This window comes from Protopterus annectens, chromosome 14.part0 (genome assembly GCF_019279795.1).
Source record: "Protopterus annectens isolate FY-2018-M chromosome 14.part0, PAN1.0, whole genome shotgun sequence".
Lineage (NCBI taxonomy): Eukaryota > Metazoa > Chordata > Ceratodontiformes > Protopteridae > Protopterus > Protopterus annectens.
Window position 1 is genome coordinate 1,091,616,565 of NC_056748.1, and position 14,622 is coordinate 1,091,631,186.

The window sequence follows — 14,622 nt, forward strand, 5'->3', positions numbered from 1 at the left end:
GCACAGGTATTTTATCCTGGGTGGTAGATTATGCATGCCCACTTAGGGCTGGACAGTGTCATGGACCTCAACTGCACGTTCTGACTTGTGTCCAGATATCTCCTGGATTGGACATCATGTCGTCATACCCATTGTACTATTTACACAAGTTGGTCATCCTGTGAGGGATACCCAAAAATTGGTCAAGACCAAAACAAGTTAGATAACGAAGATTTTTGTGGCTTCACAAAAATGTGCAGGGGGTTTTACCTGCAGGGGATACATGGTTTGCAATCCTGACACTGCCTAGGGTGACAATGCCTACTACATATGCGTAGGGGTCACTGTGTGTAGCTGTTTCTGCAACAAACCAGTGGACCAAGTACTGCTGGATTTGGTGGACGTTCTGGTATGGTGGCAGGTTGTGTGTTGTGGAGGGTATGCTGGGTAGGCTATTATGCATCCAGGTGTGTTGTGTTTGCTATGGCCAGTTCCATCAGGACCCATCTGTGGGTATTTGATGGTGCCGTATCTATACATTTGTCTCGCATATTTCCACATTCATATTTGTGGGATTGTGTTCTACACTATGGCCTGTCTGCTTGTCTTGCAGCTGTTTCTACACGAGGTTGTGTTTCTTTCCACTTCACCCGCAGCCCCCTCATACACCTCCAGTTCACCTTTTCTGCATATGACACAAGTATCACCTTTGAGGAATTTACCATTAAACACACACCCCTCACATGCGAATTACTCACACCCCATAGACCACTACTTTGGTCGTTGGCCAATGACACGGCTAGAGTTACACACTGACTACCCTACATGTGTCGGGTACCTTTATGGTTGTGTGGACTACCCTGCCATGTTTGCTTTCCACATGCTATACCTCACGCACATAGGTACACACCCTTACTTCACTTTCATTACTTGGTTAGTGTATCCGGGTACTACCTGTTCGACTGTGTCACATACACATTCGAATTATACAGCTGCCTTCCGGATTTTGCCAGCCTGTTCTACTCATTGGTAGGATGGCATCTTTTCCTTTGTTCAAGCTATTCCTTACACATGTCCGACTGTTGTGGACATTGCCTCCCCACAGTCAATGGTTGTGTTTCCACCTTTTCAATTGGCCACAATGTGACATAGGGTTACCACCTGTCCCACTTTGCGAGGGACAGTCCCTCTTTGGGCAGTTGTGTCCTGACATGTAATTGTCAACATGGCAAATGTCCTGAGATTTTAGGACAAACATATTTCTTATATTTTATGTGATAGTTGCATTAAACACTTAATTCTGTATCTAAAATACCTGACTGTTATGAGAAACAGAATAAGCAACTAAAATGCTACAGGAATACGCTTTTCTGTAGGCAAAACAGTTATGTTCTGTCCTTTGTACTGGCCATGGGTATGTGTCGGCCTGTAGAGTCTGATGTCTGTACCAAACATGTCCCACTTTGGCCATTTGTAAGGGTGGCAACCCTACTGTGACATTTGCGGTGAACACAGCATATTTTATAGTCCGACACATACCCACGGTCAGTTCGGCAGATAAAACTTACAATTTTTGCCTATATCTAAGCTTATTCTTGTAGCATTTCGGTATCTTATTCTGTTTGTTATGACATTTATGTATTATACGTCCAGTGAAATATGTTTAATGCAACTATTGCATGACGTCTATGGAGGAATTATGTCCTATATTCTCTGGACATTTGCCAGTTTTACATGTTTGTGTCAGGACACATCTGCCCAGAGAGGGACTGTCGCTCGCAATGTGAGACAGGTGGTAATCTTGGTCGATGGTACGGATCATACTGTTCCTTTCGGCCTACATGTGTCCGTGTTGTTATGGCTCGTTTATATGCTCCTTCTGTTTCGTTTACATGCGTATGCTATTTCCTATCACATTTGGTATGTGAAATACGGACATACCTTTTGTATGTGACTATTACATGGCTTGTGGGATATGATTCAGACATACGGTCACTACCTATATCTACATTTCTCCTCGTGTATTTTGTTATGGACACATCTGCACAGCTATGTTCCCTCCATCAAATTATGGGTCGGCTGGGGACCCTCTCCGTTGGACTGGACGTACCTACTGGCGGCGCACTAACATCTGATACGTTTCACTTCCACTGGTATAGCTATCAACACTACGTTGGACTACAGGTACACGGTTTTCCTGTCATTTGTTCATAGGTAGGGACCCGTTATTCCCTACCGGGCATTTGTGTTTGAGTCTTCATTTTCTGTTCGCAGGGACTCTGCTTTGCATACGTTTCAGTCTCCACGGACACTGATAGGTACAATTACTATTGCTGGCGGAATATAATATTCAGCAGTTTTGGTTGCTCCTCGAAAGCCAACATTGACAAGCCTCCCTGCGCAACTTCGATACGCCCCTTGCACTCATGCATGTTTCCTATGCACGTGGCTGTGGCGGCTGCGCGCCTTCATTAATACACATATGGCGCGACTACTCCACACCTACGCCGCACGGCCGGAGCAAGCCTTACGCTGGACTTGCGCCGAGCTTCATGAATCCGGGGGTTTGTTTTTTTTCAGGGATTAGTCCAACTCAGTCTACATGTGATACATCTTAAAATGCTGAAGGCATAATTATCATATTGCAGAGAGTTTCTTCTGAATTCTCAAAAATATTGACAATTGTAGTGGTGTCCATACAAGATAGCACTGAAAACACAGTAATGAAATAAATCTTGTCAGAGTCAGATTTGTGACTCTACAGTGCAATAATGAAGGCAATTCTAAGAATGTGTAGAAGAGGACTAATGTTAACATGATGCTACAAATGGCTTTTTATTTAGTTATGTATTTTATTTTATATTTGTCTACTGGGAAAGTCTGACTGGGAAATACACCCATGTTCAGTAGAGGTCCGGGGAGTAAAGCTCCACATATAAGAATAGCAAAGTCTAGCACTACAAACTAACAGCTTGTTAGATTTTACACTTAATTATAAAAAATCTATTTCTATGACACAAAGAAAGATTATGTGAAGACAGTATAGCTGTAGCATAATATAGTGAGGCAGATGAAAAGACATTGGGCCAGATTTACGAAAGCTTGCACGGAGTGCAAGAAGAGTGTAGGAGGTCACATCGGCAATATGTCTGCCGTGTGATCCAGGTACAGCCGGCAAGGGCGTGCACGAGAGCAGCTAAAGCTACTCTTGCATGGACAGCGTCATGGTATGCAAATTACCTCATTTGCTGGTGAAAGCTATGCAAATTAGGTAAATTTGTGATCCAGGAAACACTAACCTGTCTGTGGAATATTAGTTTATCTGCAGAAATATACTCCGTTGGTAATGGAGTACCGTTTTGCAAATAGCTAAATGGAGCTATGACAGCTCCAAATAAAGGATGCATACAGTTGAGGAAGCATGCCAATGGCCAAATATAAGGCCATTGGCATTTATAAATGTTTAAAAATATAAAAATGTAAATTTTTTTTCTCCCCGATCTCCGATGTTTAAGCATAGCGCAGCACCGCCAAATGTGCAGCGTTTATAAAAACAAGAAAATAATTTTAAAAAAAGCCAAATATAGGTATTTTCACTAAAAAGCTTATCCTGTTATGCAGGTGAATGGCAGGCTGAAGACAACATGGCCACTGAGTAGTGGTTTCTAATGGGGGGGGAAGCTCAGTTTGAGAGATGTAACTATGCATTAGTAGGCAATCCTATGCAAATGAGGATAAGGATAGTGAATCCCAATTTTCCCCAGCATGTGAGCCATGTCCCAAGAGTGTAAGAGTAGGAGTAGGTGAGTAGTAGAGTAGAATATAGGTGACATCATGAAGGGGTGAGTCAGACAGGCTGTAAGCTAATTGGAGCACAGTGGCTTATGTTTACTTTGAGTTTCTCAGGATTGCAAGAGGCGTGCCCACAGTTGCCCTATTTGAAAACCTCAAACCAAAGGTGCACAATGTTAAAAGATAGGAAACTCCTTGCAAACATGCACACAGCGTGTGTGCTCGTTTGTGCTTGTTTGTGCAGCGCTTCCCCCCGGGTGGAATCAGAAAGGCAAAAGAAAGGAAAAGAAGTAGCAGGAAGTTAACCAATGAGAACTAGCAGAGCTGCCAGGTGAACTATATCAGAATCAGCCAATTACACAGGCAGCAGACTAGCCCAGCCCAGCCCAGTACTTTAAACTCTGCAAACAGCATTCCCTCCTGTTTATTCCCAAGAACTCTGCAATACTGCAGTATACAAAGAGGGAAAGCTTAAAAAGCTTAAGTCAGACAAAATGTTAGGGGCTGCTCTTGCTATCATAAACCAACATGTGCAAGGTGCTGGGGGTGGTGATGTTGTGAATGCTGCTGAACAACCCACAGTGAGGAGACGGAGAAGAGTGTACAGACCCAGGGTAACCTACCAGGGGCTACATGAGCTGGACATAGTGGAGCGCTATAGGGTGGACAGAGACCTCCTACAGCAAATTGTTGAGCTGTGCCGGCCACACCTGACACACAGAACCAATAGAGGGGAACCCATCCCAGTGGATACCAAGGTATGTGTTGGCCTAAGAATACTGGCTACAGGTACCTTCCAAAGACCAATTGGTGATATGATGGGGATTTCACAGGCATCAGCATCCAGGGTACTCCACCAGTTCCTGGATGCCATGTCAGCACATGTTGGTGACCAGGTATAATTCCCCAATTCCCGTGAGGCATTGGCCAGCAATATGCATCTTTTCCACCAAATAGCAGAATACCCTGAGGTAGTGGGTGCAATAGACTGCACGTATATATGCATCAAAGCACCACCCGGTGAGTGGGGTAGGGTCTACATCAACCGCAAGGGCTTCCCCTCCATCAACTGCCAGGTCGTGTGTGATACCCAGGGCATAATAATGAATGTGTGTGCTGGCTGCCCTAGAAGCTATCAAAATTCCCACATCTGGCATCTGACTCAGCTGTACCAGAGATTTGCCAATGGGGACACCCTGATGGTCACCTAGTGGGGGATGCTGGATACGCACTGGAACCGTGGCTGATGACACCCATGAGAAATGCACACACACCTGAACAAGAACTCCATAATGAGGCACACACACAAACAAGAAACATAATTGAGCGTGTGTTTGGGATGCTCGAGTCATGGTTCCGGTGCCTGGACACATCTGATGGAGCCTTGCAGTACTCACCAACTACAAGTACCCAAATTGTTATGGTATCTGCCATGCTACACAATATGATCCTATGAAAACAGCTGCAACAGGAACAGCATAGGGCAGGGCCAAACAGCCCCCCACCATTGGCAAGGTCTGCACAGGCACAGCGTGACTCGGAGGAGGAACTACCCGAGCCTGCCCCAGTAGGCAGAAGGAGGCGTGCCTAGTATGCCCTGGCCTTGGCAAAGAGGCAATGCATAGCACATACACTGACTCAGTACGAACCCTGGAAATGATACCTCTCTCTGACTCACACATACAGTAAAAGGGATGCCTAACTTGACACTACCTGTTTTCAAACATATATAGGGAGTGTACTATGTGCATCCAGCATAGGCAGCCCTGTAGCACCACCTGAGGCATGAGTGCTCTATTTTAAGCAATATAAAGCACTGCTGAGCTCATTTTACCAGTATTGAGCATATTTAAATACAGTTGAGCATAGCTGCGCACCGTGCCAACCAGCGCACCATCGGGCAATGTCGGTCAAAGTTGGGCAACGTTGGGCAAAGTCGAGCAAAGTTGGGTAAACATGCTCACACCTGCTTTACTGTTCCTTAACCAGTCAGGTCTGCCCGGCAGGAAAGCAGTGACAGGGCTCGAGCTCAGGATACTGTGCACTATAGTCACAGTACTGAACCACTAAGCCATGACAGCATTTCACTGGCACAGACACAACTTAAGTCACTCACACATACCAGTTGGGGGGGGTCACATACCTAACAGTCACAGCCAGCAGGACAATTGTAGACAAATGCAAACACAAACAAATGCTGTACCATGCCCTCTGAAGAGGCATATGAGTATCCTTCCCCCAGGCCTGTGCAGACAGATAACAGCAGGCCAGGCAGTGTGATGTGGGTTGGGTAGGCGATGAAGTCACAAACTAATATGCGTGTAATTGGAAGCTAAGGTCTGTAGTACAGTGATATGCCTCAAACCAGTATGATAGGCAACAGTACAGACTGAAATGGAGTACCTGACATAGCAGTGCAGACCTAGCAAATGTGTATAAGTGTCAGGTGTACCCCTCATCCTATGTACACCCACAGTAACAATCAGGTGTGCCCCCCCCCCGTGTAGAAATGTACAAATAATAGCTGTCCCCCCTGTATGTAGAAATGTTGCTAACTCTATGCAAATTGTCTCATGGAAGCCCTGCAGGCACAGCGTGCTTCCTGTCGATGTACAACACAAAGGTGAACCCTGAAGTAAAAACCAACTTGAATTTTCACACACATATGTAGAGTGTGTATATATATATATATATATATATATATATATATATATATATATATATATATATATATATATATATATATATATATATATATATATATATATATATATATATATATATATGCCCATAGTGGGCATGCTCACACACTTAAACAAATTTAGCAAATGTCAGTCAACAACATACTGAAAGGTCATACTGGGCATGCTCACACACTTAAACAAACAAAGCAAATTTCAGTGAACAACATACTGAAAGGTCATACTGAGCATGCTCACACACTTAGGCCATGTCTGAGTACAGCAGTGGGCCACACATATCTGGCAGTTGCAATTCTTACTCCAGACACATGTCACTATTCACCAATCCTGCCTTATGCACACAGTGATATGAAAACAGACCCATATAATATATTGGACTCCTGCCATACTCAAACTATGTAATACAGGACACAGACGCATTGTTACACGGTCCAAAACAGATTTTATAAGTCTGAGTAATTTTAAAGATGAAGCAGCACATGTTCTTATTTTTATGTGGTGTTTCTATGAAAAAAGGAGATCAGGGAGGGCATGAGTTTGAATGCTTACAATGCTTTGAAACACAGGAATACTGGGAGTGTATTCAGAGGTGGTAATGAGGCATGTAATTTAGGTAATGAATGACTATTAGCTATTTCTTTTACTCAAGTTACAGATTTCTCTCTAAAAGGATATCCACATACACAAATATGAAAACATCACAGCTTAGCTCTCTTTCTTCTACATTTATTATTCAGCGTCACTATCTCTAGTCACAGCACACAAATGCTTAACCTATAAGTAAACTAAACTGCTGTTTTATAGCATTCTTCGGAAAACTAGGCGGATTCACATCAATTGCTCTTTATGCTCACGAGACATTTCAATAACAGGTCTATATCAAGTAGCTTACCTGAAGACAAAAAAAAGCAGTTCTTGGGACAAGCAGAACAGCAACGGGAAGCTCCTAGTAACAACCGCAATACCGGTATGGGTCTCTAACAATCTCTGTGCAATCCGTGAATGCACCAGTAAAATAGAGGGATTCAGTAGCAGGTAAAATATCTGCAAAAAGAAAGAAAATACCTGCTGCTGGACCTTCTATTTATTGGGGAAAACAAAAGAAAATTATGCTAGGGGTGGAAGTGTTATGCAAGTGGTGGCTTGGATTGCAAGAATCCGATTGGCTGCCACCACTTGCTTTATCAACTTTTGACAAAGATTTTCTAATAAAAGTTTAATGCAACCCTAATGTAAAAACACACTGATTCGTAACTATATAAGGTAAATTACAAGTTGTTATGATTTCAGCTTGTTTTACATTAAACTGAACTACAAATCTCCACTAAAGTTTCTCACGCTGCTGGAAGGCACTCTGGGGTAACAGCTTGCAATTCATATCTTCTCATGGCGCACTCAGGTGTAAACACAGACGTGCCATGAGAAGGTACTCGGGGTTAATGAGTTAAGTTGTTCAAAGAAAGTGAAAATCCAAAGAAGATCAATAAATCTCTGATCAATATCATCAAGAAACAATGAGCACTCCTAACATTATCCAAGTCATGTTCTGTGAAAAATATTGCCAAAGAGTCCATAGAGAACCATGAAGCTTTCTTTAGTTATGTCATAAATATCAAGGTAAACTCATATATGTTCTGAGTCAGTGCAAAGTGTAAATGAATAAATGTACATGACTGACATTGACAATATCTTGTCAGACGGTTCATACATATTTACCCCCCTCTCACTGACAAAAGGGCCCATTATCATACCTGGAGATTGTGAAAAGCCAGACACCACATATACAATGGTTAAACAGCTCTATCCAAACCCAAAAACATGGTGTCTATGGGATGACATGATATCCCTGGCTGTGTCATATGTGAACTCCAAAATAAACAGGCCCTGCACCTGAACAGTCTGTTGAGACTCACCCTCTGTACAGGATATGAAACTGTTGAACGGGTTACAGCAACATTTGGCACACTCCACAAGTGTTGGTGCACAACAGACCATGGGAACTATTGTCTTATAAGCCTAATAAGCCTGATTTGCAAGGCCATGGAGTCCATCATTATGGAACTCATAAACAGAGCTATTGGGAGCCTACAAACACCCAACCCTACCCATTTTGGTTTGGTCAGGGGCAGATCATGGTCCCAAAACCTGCTAGACAGTTTTCAAGGTAGTTACTCAGGACATACATCAATGAAATGAGCTCCATACAGCCTACATAGACCTTGAATAGCCCTTTTCCAACATCCCACACACATGTCATATCTACAAAATCAACAACCTGTGCATAAACACGTATGTCATCTGATGGATTGCCAACTGGGGCACAGATAGATCCCACAAGGTAAGAATTGTGGTCTCCCTGTTGGACTGTAAGCTGGTAACAACTGCTGTCCCCCATGGCTCAGTCCTGGGACCCCTCCTGTCTGGTGTATACTTTTCAGAAATACAGTCAAACACATGGGGGCTATGGTTAGCAAAGTTTGTGGATGACTGCAAAAAGGTTGTCATAATCGATGTTTGGGACAACAGAGACATCCTTAAAAAGGGTCTCAGTCAGACAGATGTGGTGTCAAAATTATGGCCTTGAGCTACAGTCATACAAATACCACATAGGTGCCAACACCCTAAATATGGAGGTAATAATAAGGAATCTAAGGACACATGTGTTAGGACACAAGGACACATCCAATATGCGGATGACTCAACTATCATCTGTTCTGCCTCTTCTATTACTACCCTACAAAAACTTACTCAAGATGCCTTCTCTTCCACAGAACAATGGATGCTATGTAATCATCTAGCTCTCAATGCTTCCAAAACCAAATTAATGTTATTTACTCCTTCCAAAGTCATCCCTCCCGACATGGGTACCTTCTCAATTACTAGTCTACACAACTCACCTCTTGAAATAGTATCAGAAACCAAGCTTCTTGGGGTCCAAATCGATAACCAGCTGAAATTTAACTCCCACCTGCAAATTAACATAAAAAAAAACACACCAGAAACTTGGCATGCTTTATAGACAGAACACCTACCTCACATCTGCCACTAAAATCACCCTTTCTACCTCCTTCCTAATACCATCCCTTCTATATGGTGCCCCACTACTGACTAATCTTCAGTCCTGTTTAAAACAACAACTTACCTCCTGTTACAACAAAATTGCAAAATTCGCCACCAGCCAAAAATCCTCCACCCACCACTGCATCTCCCTCCATAAGCTAAAATGGCTAGAACTTCCCAATCAACTAGCTTATACTCAACTAACTCTAGCCCATAAGCTTATTCTCAACCCTACCCTCTGTCCCTCTCTTTCTTCTGCCTTTAAAATGCACCTACCTAACAGAGTTCTAAGGTCAAATAATCAAAATCTACTCGAAGTACACAGACCGACTCATCCCCCAGGCAAAACCTTCTTTCCTTCAGCCTCGCCTCTGGTACTCCCTACCTCCACTCATCCGCACCACCTCTAACCACTCTGCCTTCAAAAAGTCTCTTCATTTTCATCTAGCTTCTCAGTGGGAATGCTCTTGTTCCCACCCCACATAACTAACTCTACTTATTTCACCCTCAATACCATATTCTACTTCTATACCTATGACATTTATTCTCTAACCAGTATTATGTTACATTTATTTAATTCTAGTACATTTCTTCCTATTGTTTTAACTGTTATGACTGCTATTCTAATTGATGAGTTCTACATTTGTTTGTTTACACAATATTAATAACTCTCTGTACTAATATTGTAACTGTTAAATGTTGAAAATACCTTCTGTTATGGAACTTTTCTCCCCAGGACTCCATTGAAAACGGGTTCTTTATGGCCCAATGGACTATCCTGGTAAACCAACGGCAATAAATAAATAAAATAAAATACATGTGGATAGTCATCTCTACTTCCAGAAACACATTCACAAAGTGGTTAGAAAATCATGCTATGTGTTCCCACAAATTGCCAAGGTCTTTGCATGTAGGTCAAAGGAGGTTCCCTCTACTCAGCAGTCATCAGACCCATCAGAGAGTATCACCGCACACTTGTGATGAATCTGACTAGGCACCTTCAGCAGCTGGAAAGACCACTGAAGAACCTCACCAAGAGGATTACTGGCCTCAGATAGTTGCCCCATACAAAAAGACCGAAGTAACTCAATCTGTACTCTGTTGAATACTATCTACTCAGGCGATCTCTGCCCAACAGACAGGTCCATGTCCAATGCAGAACTGATGTACATGCTCTATCTGAAGTAAACCCAAGCTCACTGTGCCACATGCTCTAGGGATATAATCATCACAACAATAAATAGAACATGTTGGAGGGATACATTACTAACTCACAGACTTCTCCTGCTTTGGAACAGGCTCCCAACCTACATTAAGCTGAGTCCCTCACTGACACTCTTCCAGAGGATCCTTGATAAGTGTATGTGAAACTGAACTGTCACACTATGGATCACTTCATCAGCTCTACTACACAGAGGCATAGGGAACTAACCCCAAGTGTGGTGATAACTGCACACTCTGGAGATACTAATATATGCCTTCAGGCAGATAGCTTATTACCTATCTATGTACCTATATATATGTAGGGGGAACACAGTATAATAAGCCAAAGATGGATGGACAGAGATGTGTGTAAGAGGGTGACCATGACAGGAAGCCATCCAGGACTGTCCCACCCAGCACACATCCCAATGGCACAAAAGACATGAGGTGCACATCTCATCCACTGTACATGATAGCCACCAGTATCTGTAAGCATTACACTGTATGTGGTGCATGTGCCTGCTGTACAACATGACTGTACAATGAAGTACACATCTACTATCTGTAGACATGTACCTGTCACATAGGTTCATAGGTATGTAGTAGACTATCTTCACGAAGGCATATATTAGCATAGGCAAGTTGTGCAGCTTTCACCACTCCATTGGTTAGTCTCCTAAGCCCTAGTTCTAATAGTTAGTACCCTAAGCCCCTTTCTAGTGGGGCTGCTGATGTGATGCCTGGTGTGAATTGCCTGTTTCCCATCCACTCATCAAGGTTCCTATTGAAGAGTGTCAGCGAGGGGCTCTGTCTGATGTATATTGGGACTCTGTTCCACAGTAAGGCAAGTGTCTGGGATGGTACTCTATCCCACGAGCATGTTGTATTCATTGTTGTGATGAGGTTCATATCCCTGGAGTGTGTAGTGAGACTCAATTTTGTTATCCTTAGATGGAGCATGTTCAACAGTTATGTGTTGGACATGGCTCTATATGTTAGGCAGAGTGCGCCTCTGAGTAGGCGGTACGCAACAGAGAACAGATTTAGTTTTACCAGTTGTGTTGCATAACACAACTGTTTGAGGCCAGTAATCCTCTTGGTGAGATACTTCTGTGGTCTCTCCAGCTGCTGGATATGCTTAGTTGAGTACATCCAAAATGGTGCATTGGATTTCTTAACCACTTTGGCAACATGGATGTCAAAGGAAAGATGACTACTTGTGTCCCCAGATCCCTTATTACCTTGTCAGTTTTTAGGAGGTAACACCTATGTGGTAGTTTGTGGGTACTTTATTTTCCCCAAAGGGGATTACTATGCATTCTTTCACATTGAGCTTGAGGCCATAATTCTGACACCACACATCTGTCTCATAGAGTACCTTCTGGAGAATATTTGTGTCATCCGGTGAATCTGTTATGGCAAACACTTTACAGTTCCCAGCAAACATAGTCAACCACAACCCTCCTGTGTTGGCATGTACTTTTGAGAAGTCTATACCAAACAGGAGGGGCCCCAAGGCTGAACCCTGGGTGACACCAGTTGTTACCGGTTTAGTCTGACATGTAGCCAGCAGCTCTTAATTTGTGGGATCTATCTGTGAGCCTGTTTGCAATCCATCTTGTGATGTATGGATTTATGCCCAGGTTGGTGAGTTCATCTATGATACCTGACAGGGGAATGGTGTCAAAGGCCTTAGTGAGGTATAGGTAGGCTGTGTGGAGCTCCTTTCAATCATTTGTAGCCTGGGTAACTGTCTCAAAGAAATCCACCTAGTTTTGGAGGCGTGATCTGCATTTGACGAAGCCAAACTGGATGTGCTCAACTGTGTGAAGGTTCCCAATGACTTTATTGTTGACTTCCATTATGATTGGCTCCATTGCCTTGCAGATCAGACTCGTCAGGCTCATAGAGCATGAATGACAAGGGTCTTTTGTGGCCCCACCCCTGTGGAGTGGGAAGAACATTGCTGCGCAACATTCTTACATATCCTGTAGAGTGGATGTAGAGAGAGGTGTAGGTATCCTTGACGAACATGGATACATCCCCACCCTATGTGCTATGATCGAGGTTCTGATGCTGGAAGGTATGGAATGAGTAGTATCCTGGTAGTGCTGTTGTGCTCTCTGGAGCTTTGAACTAGGTTTCTGTTACTGCACAGATATCAATATTCTCCTTACTGAGAAGTGCCTCAAGTGTGTGCATTTGGAGGCTGAGACTTCCGGCAATGAGTAGCATTTAGCTTACTTTGTGGTCATTTGCGTTGGTTATGGGGTTTGGTTTGTCCTGAGTGACTGGTGTCCACACCTGAAGTCAACACCTCATTGGTCCGATCCGACCATAGGCTAATTACTCTACATATCCACATTCTGCCCCCTCCCCCCATTAAGGAAACCATGTTCAAACATTTCTCCAAAGTCAACTTCATGCTTTTTAAGACAGAAGTGGTGAACTTCATGACACCCATGCAGATGGACAATACAGTTACGACTACTAAATCCTACACAATTGCACTTTATAAGCACTTACACGAGTGCATGGATTGTGCTATCCCAAACAGAACCAAGATGCTCTCTTCCAAAAAAAGGAAGACAATCTGGTGGTCCCCTGCCATAAACAAACTGTACAACAGAAGGAAGAAACTGTTGCAAAAGAGAGTAAAATCCCATGAGTATAGGAGCTCCCTGGTCAGCCTCAGTAAGAAGCTGTGATCCCTGATAAAATCCTCCAAAGCTAGTTACGAAAACAAAATCGCCACTGATTCTAAAGACAACCACAAAGCACTCTATAGCTATGTCAAGAATCTCAATGGCAACACTCAGATCTGCTCTGAGTTACAGCACAATGGCACTAAATATACAGACCCAACTGATATTGTCAGCATCCTGGCAGTTAGGTTCAGCGCTAACTTTACCCCATCTCACCCATTAAAGAGCCCATCTCTATACCGGAAGAATGCAAAGTTCCTGTAATCATGGCTGTACAGGTAAAAACCACACTCTCCAAAGCCAGGAACACAGCATCCATGGGACCAGACAACATCCCAGGCTGTGGTCTACATGAACTACAGAACGAACTGGCACCACACTTAAGTACCATGTTCAATCATAGCCTCACCTCAGGCTCTGTGCCTGCTGAATGGCGCAGAGTGACGGTTATCCCACTACACAAGGGGGGAGCCACCACAGACCCAGGGAACTAGTGCCCCATTAGCCTGATGAGCCTGGTCTGCAAGGCCATGGAACGTATCATCATGGAACTTATAAACAAAGACATTGGTAATCTCCAAACTCTGGACCTCAACCAGTTCAGGTTTATAAAAGGCAGATCATGTCGCCTAAACCTGATAGACTTCTTTGAAGCAGTCACCAAAGCCGTAGACAAGGGTAAGGTGGCTCACACAGCCTATCTAGATCTTGCCAAGGCTTTTGACACCATCCCCCACTCTGGAATTATAGATAAACTCACTAAACTAGGTATAAATCCCTATGTCACAAGATGGGTTGCCAACTGGCTTACTGACAGAACCCATACTGTGAAAGTAGCAGACTCCAAATCCAACTTCAGACCAGTGACAAGTGGAGTACTACAGGGTTCAGTCCTGGGTCCTGTCCTGTTTGGTATCTACTTCCCTGAAGTACAGGCTAACACAGAAGTTCTTTGGCTAATGAAGTTCGCAGATGACTGCAAACTAGGAGCCATAATCAAAACTACTAACGATGTGGACATCCTACAAAAGGGCCTCACTGAGACAGATGCCTGATGTCAAAGCCATGGCCTCAAGCTCAATGCCAAAAAGTGCATTGTTATCCCCTTTGGTAAAAACTCTGTACCCATGAACTACAACATAGGCAGTAGTATAATTAACACCGAAAGTGTGATAAGAGAC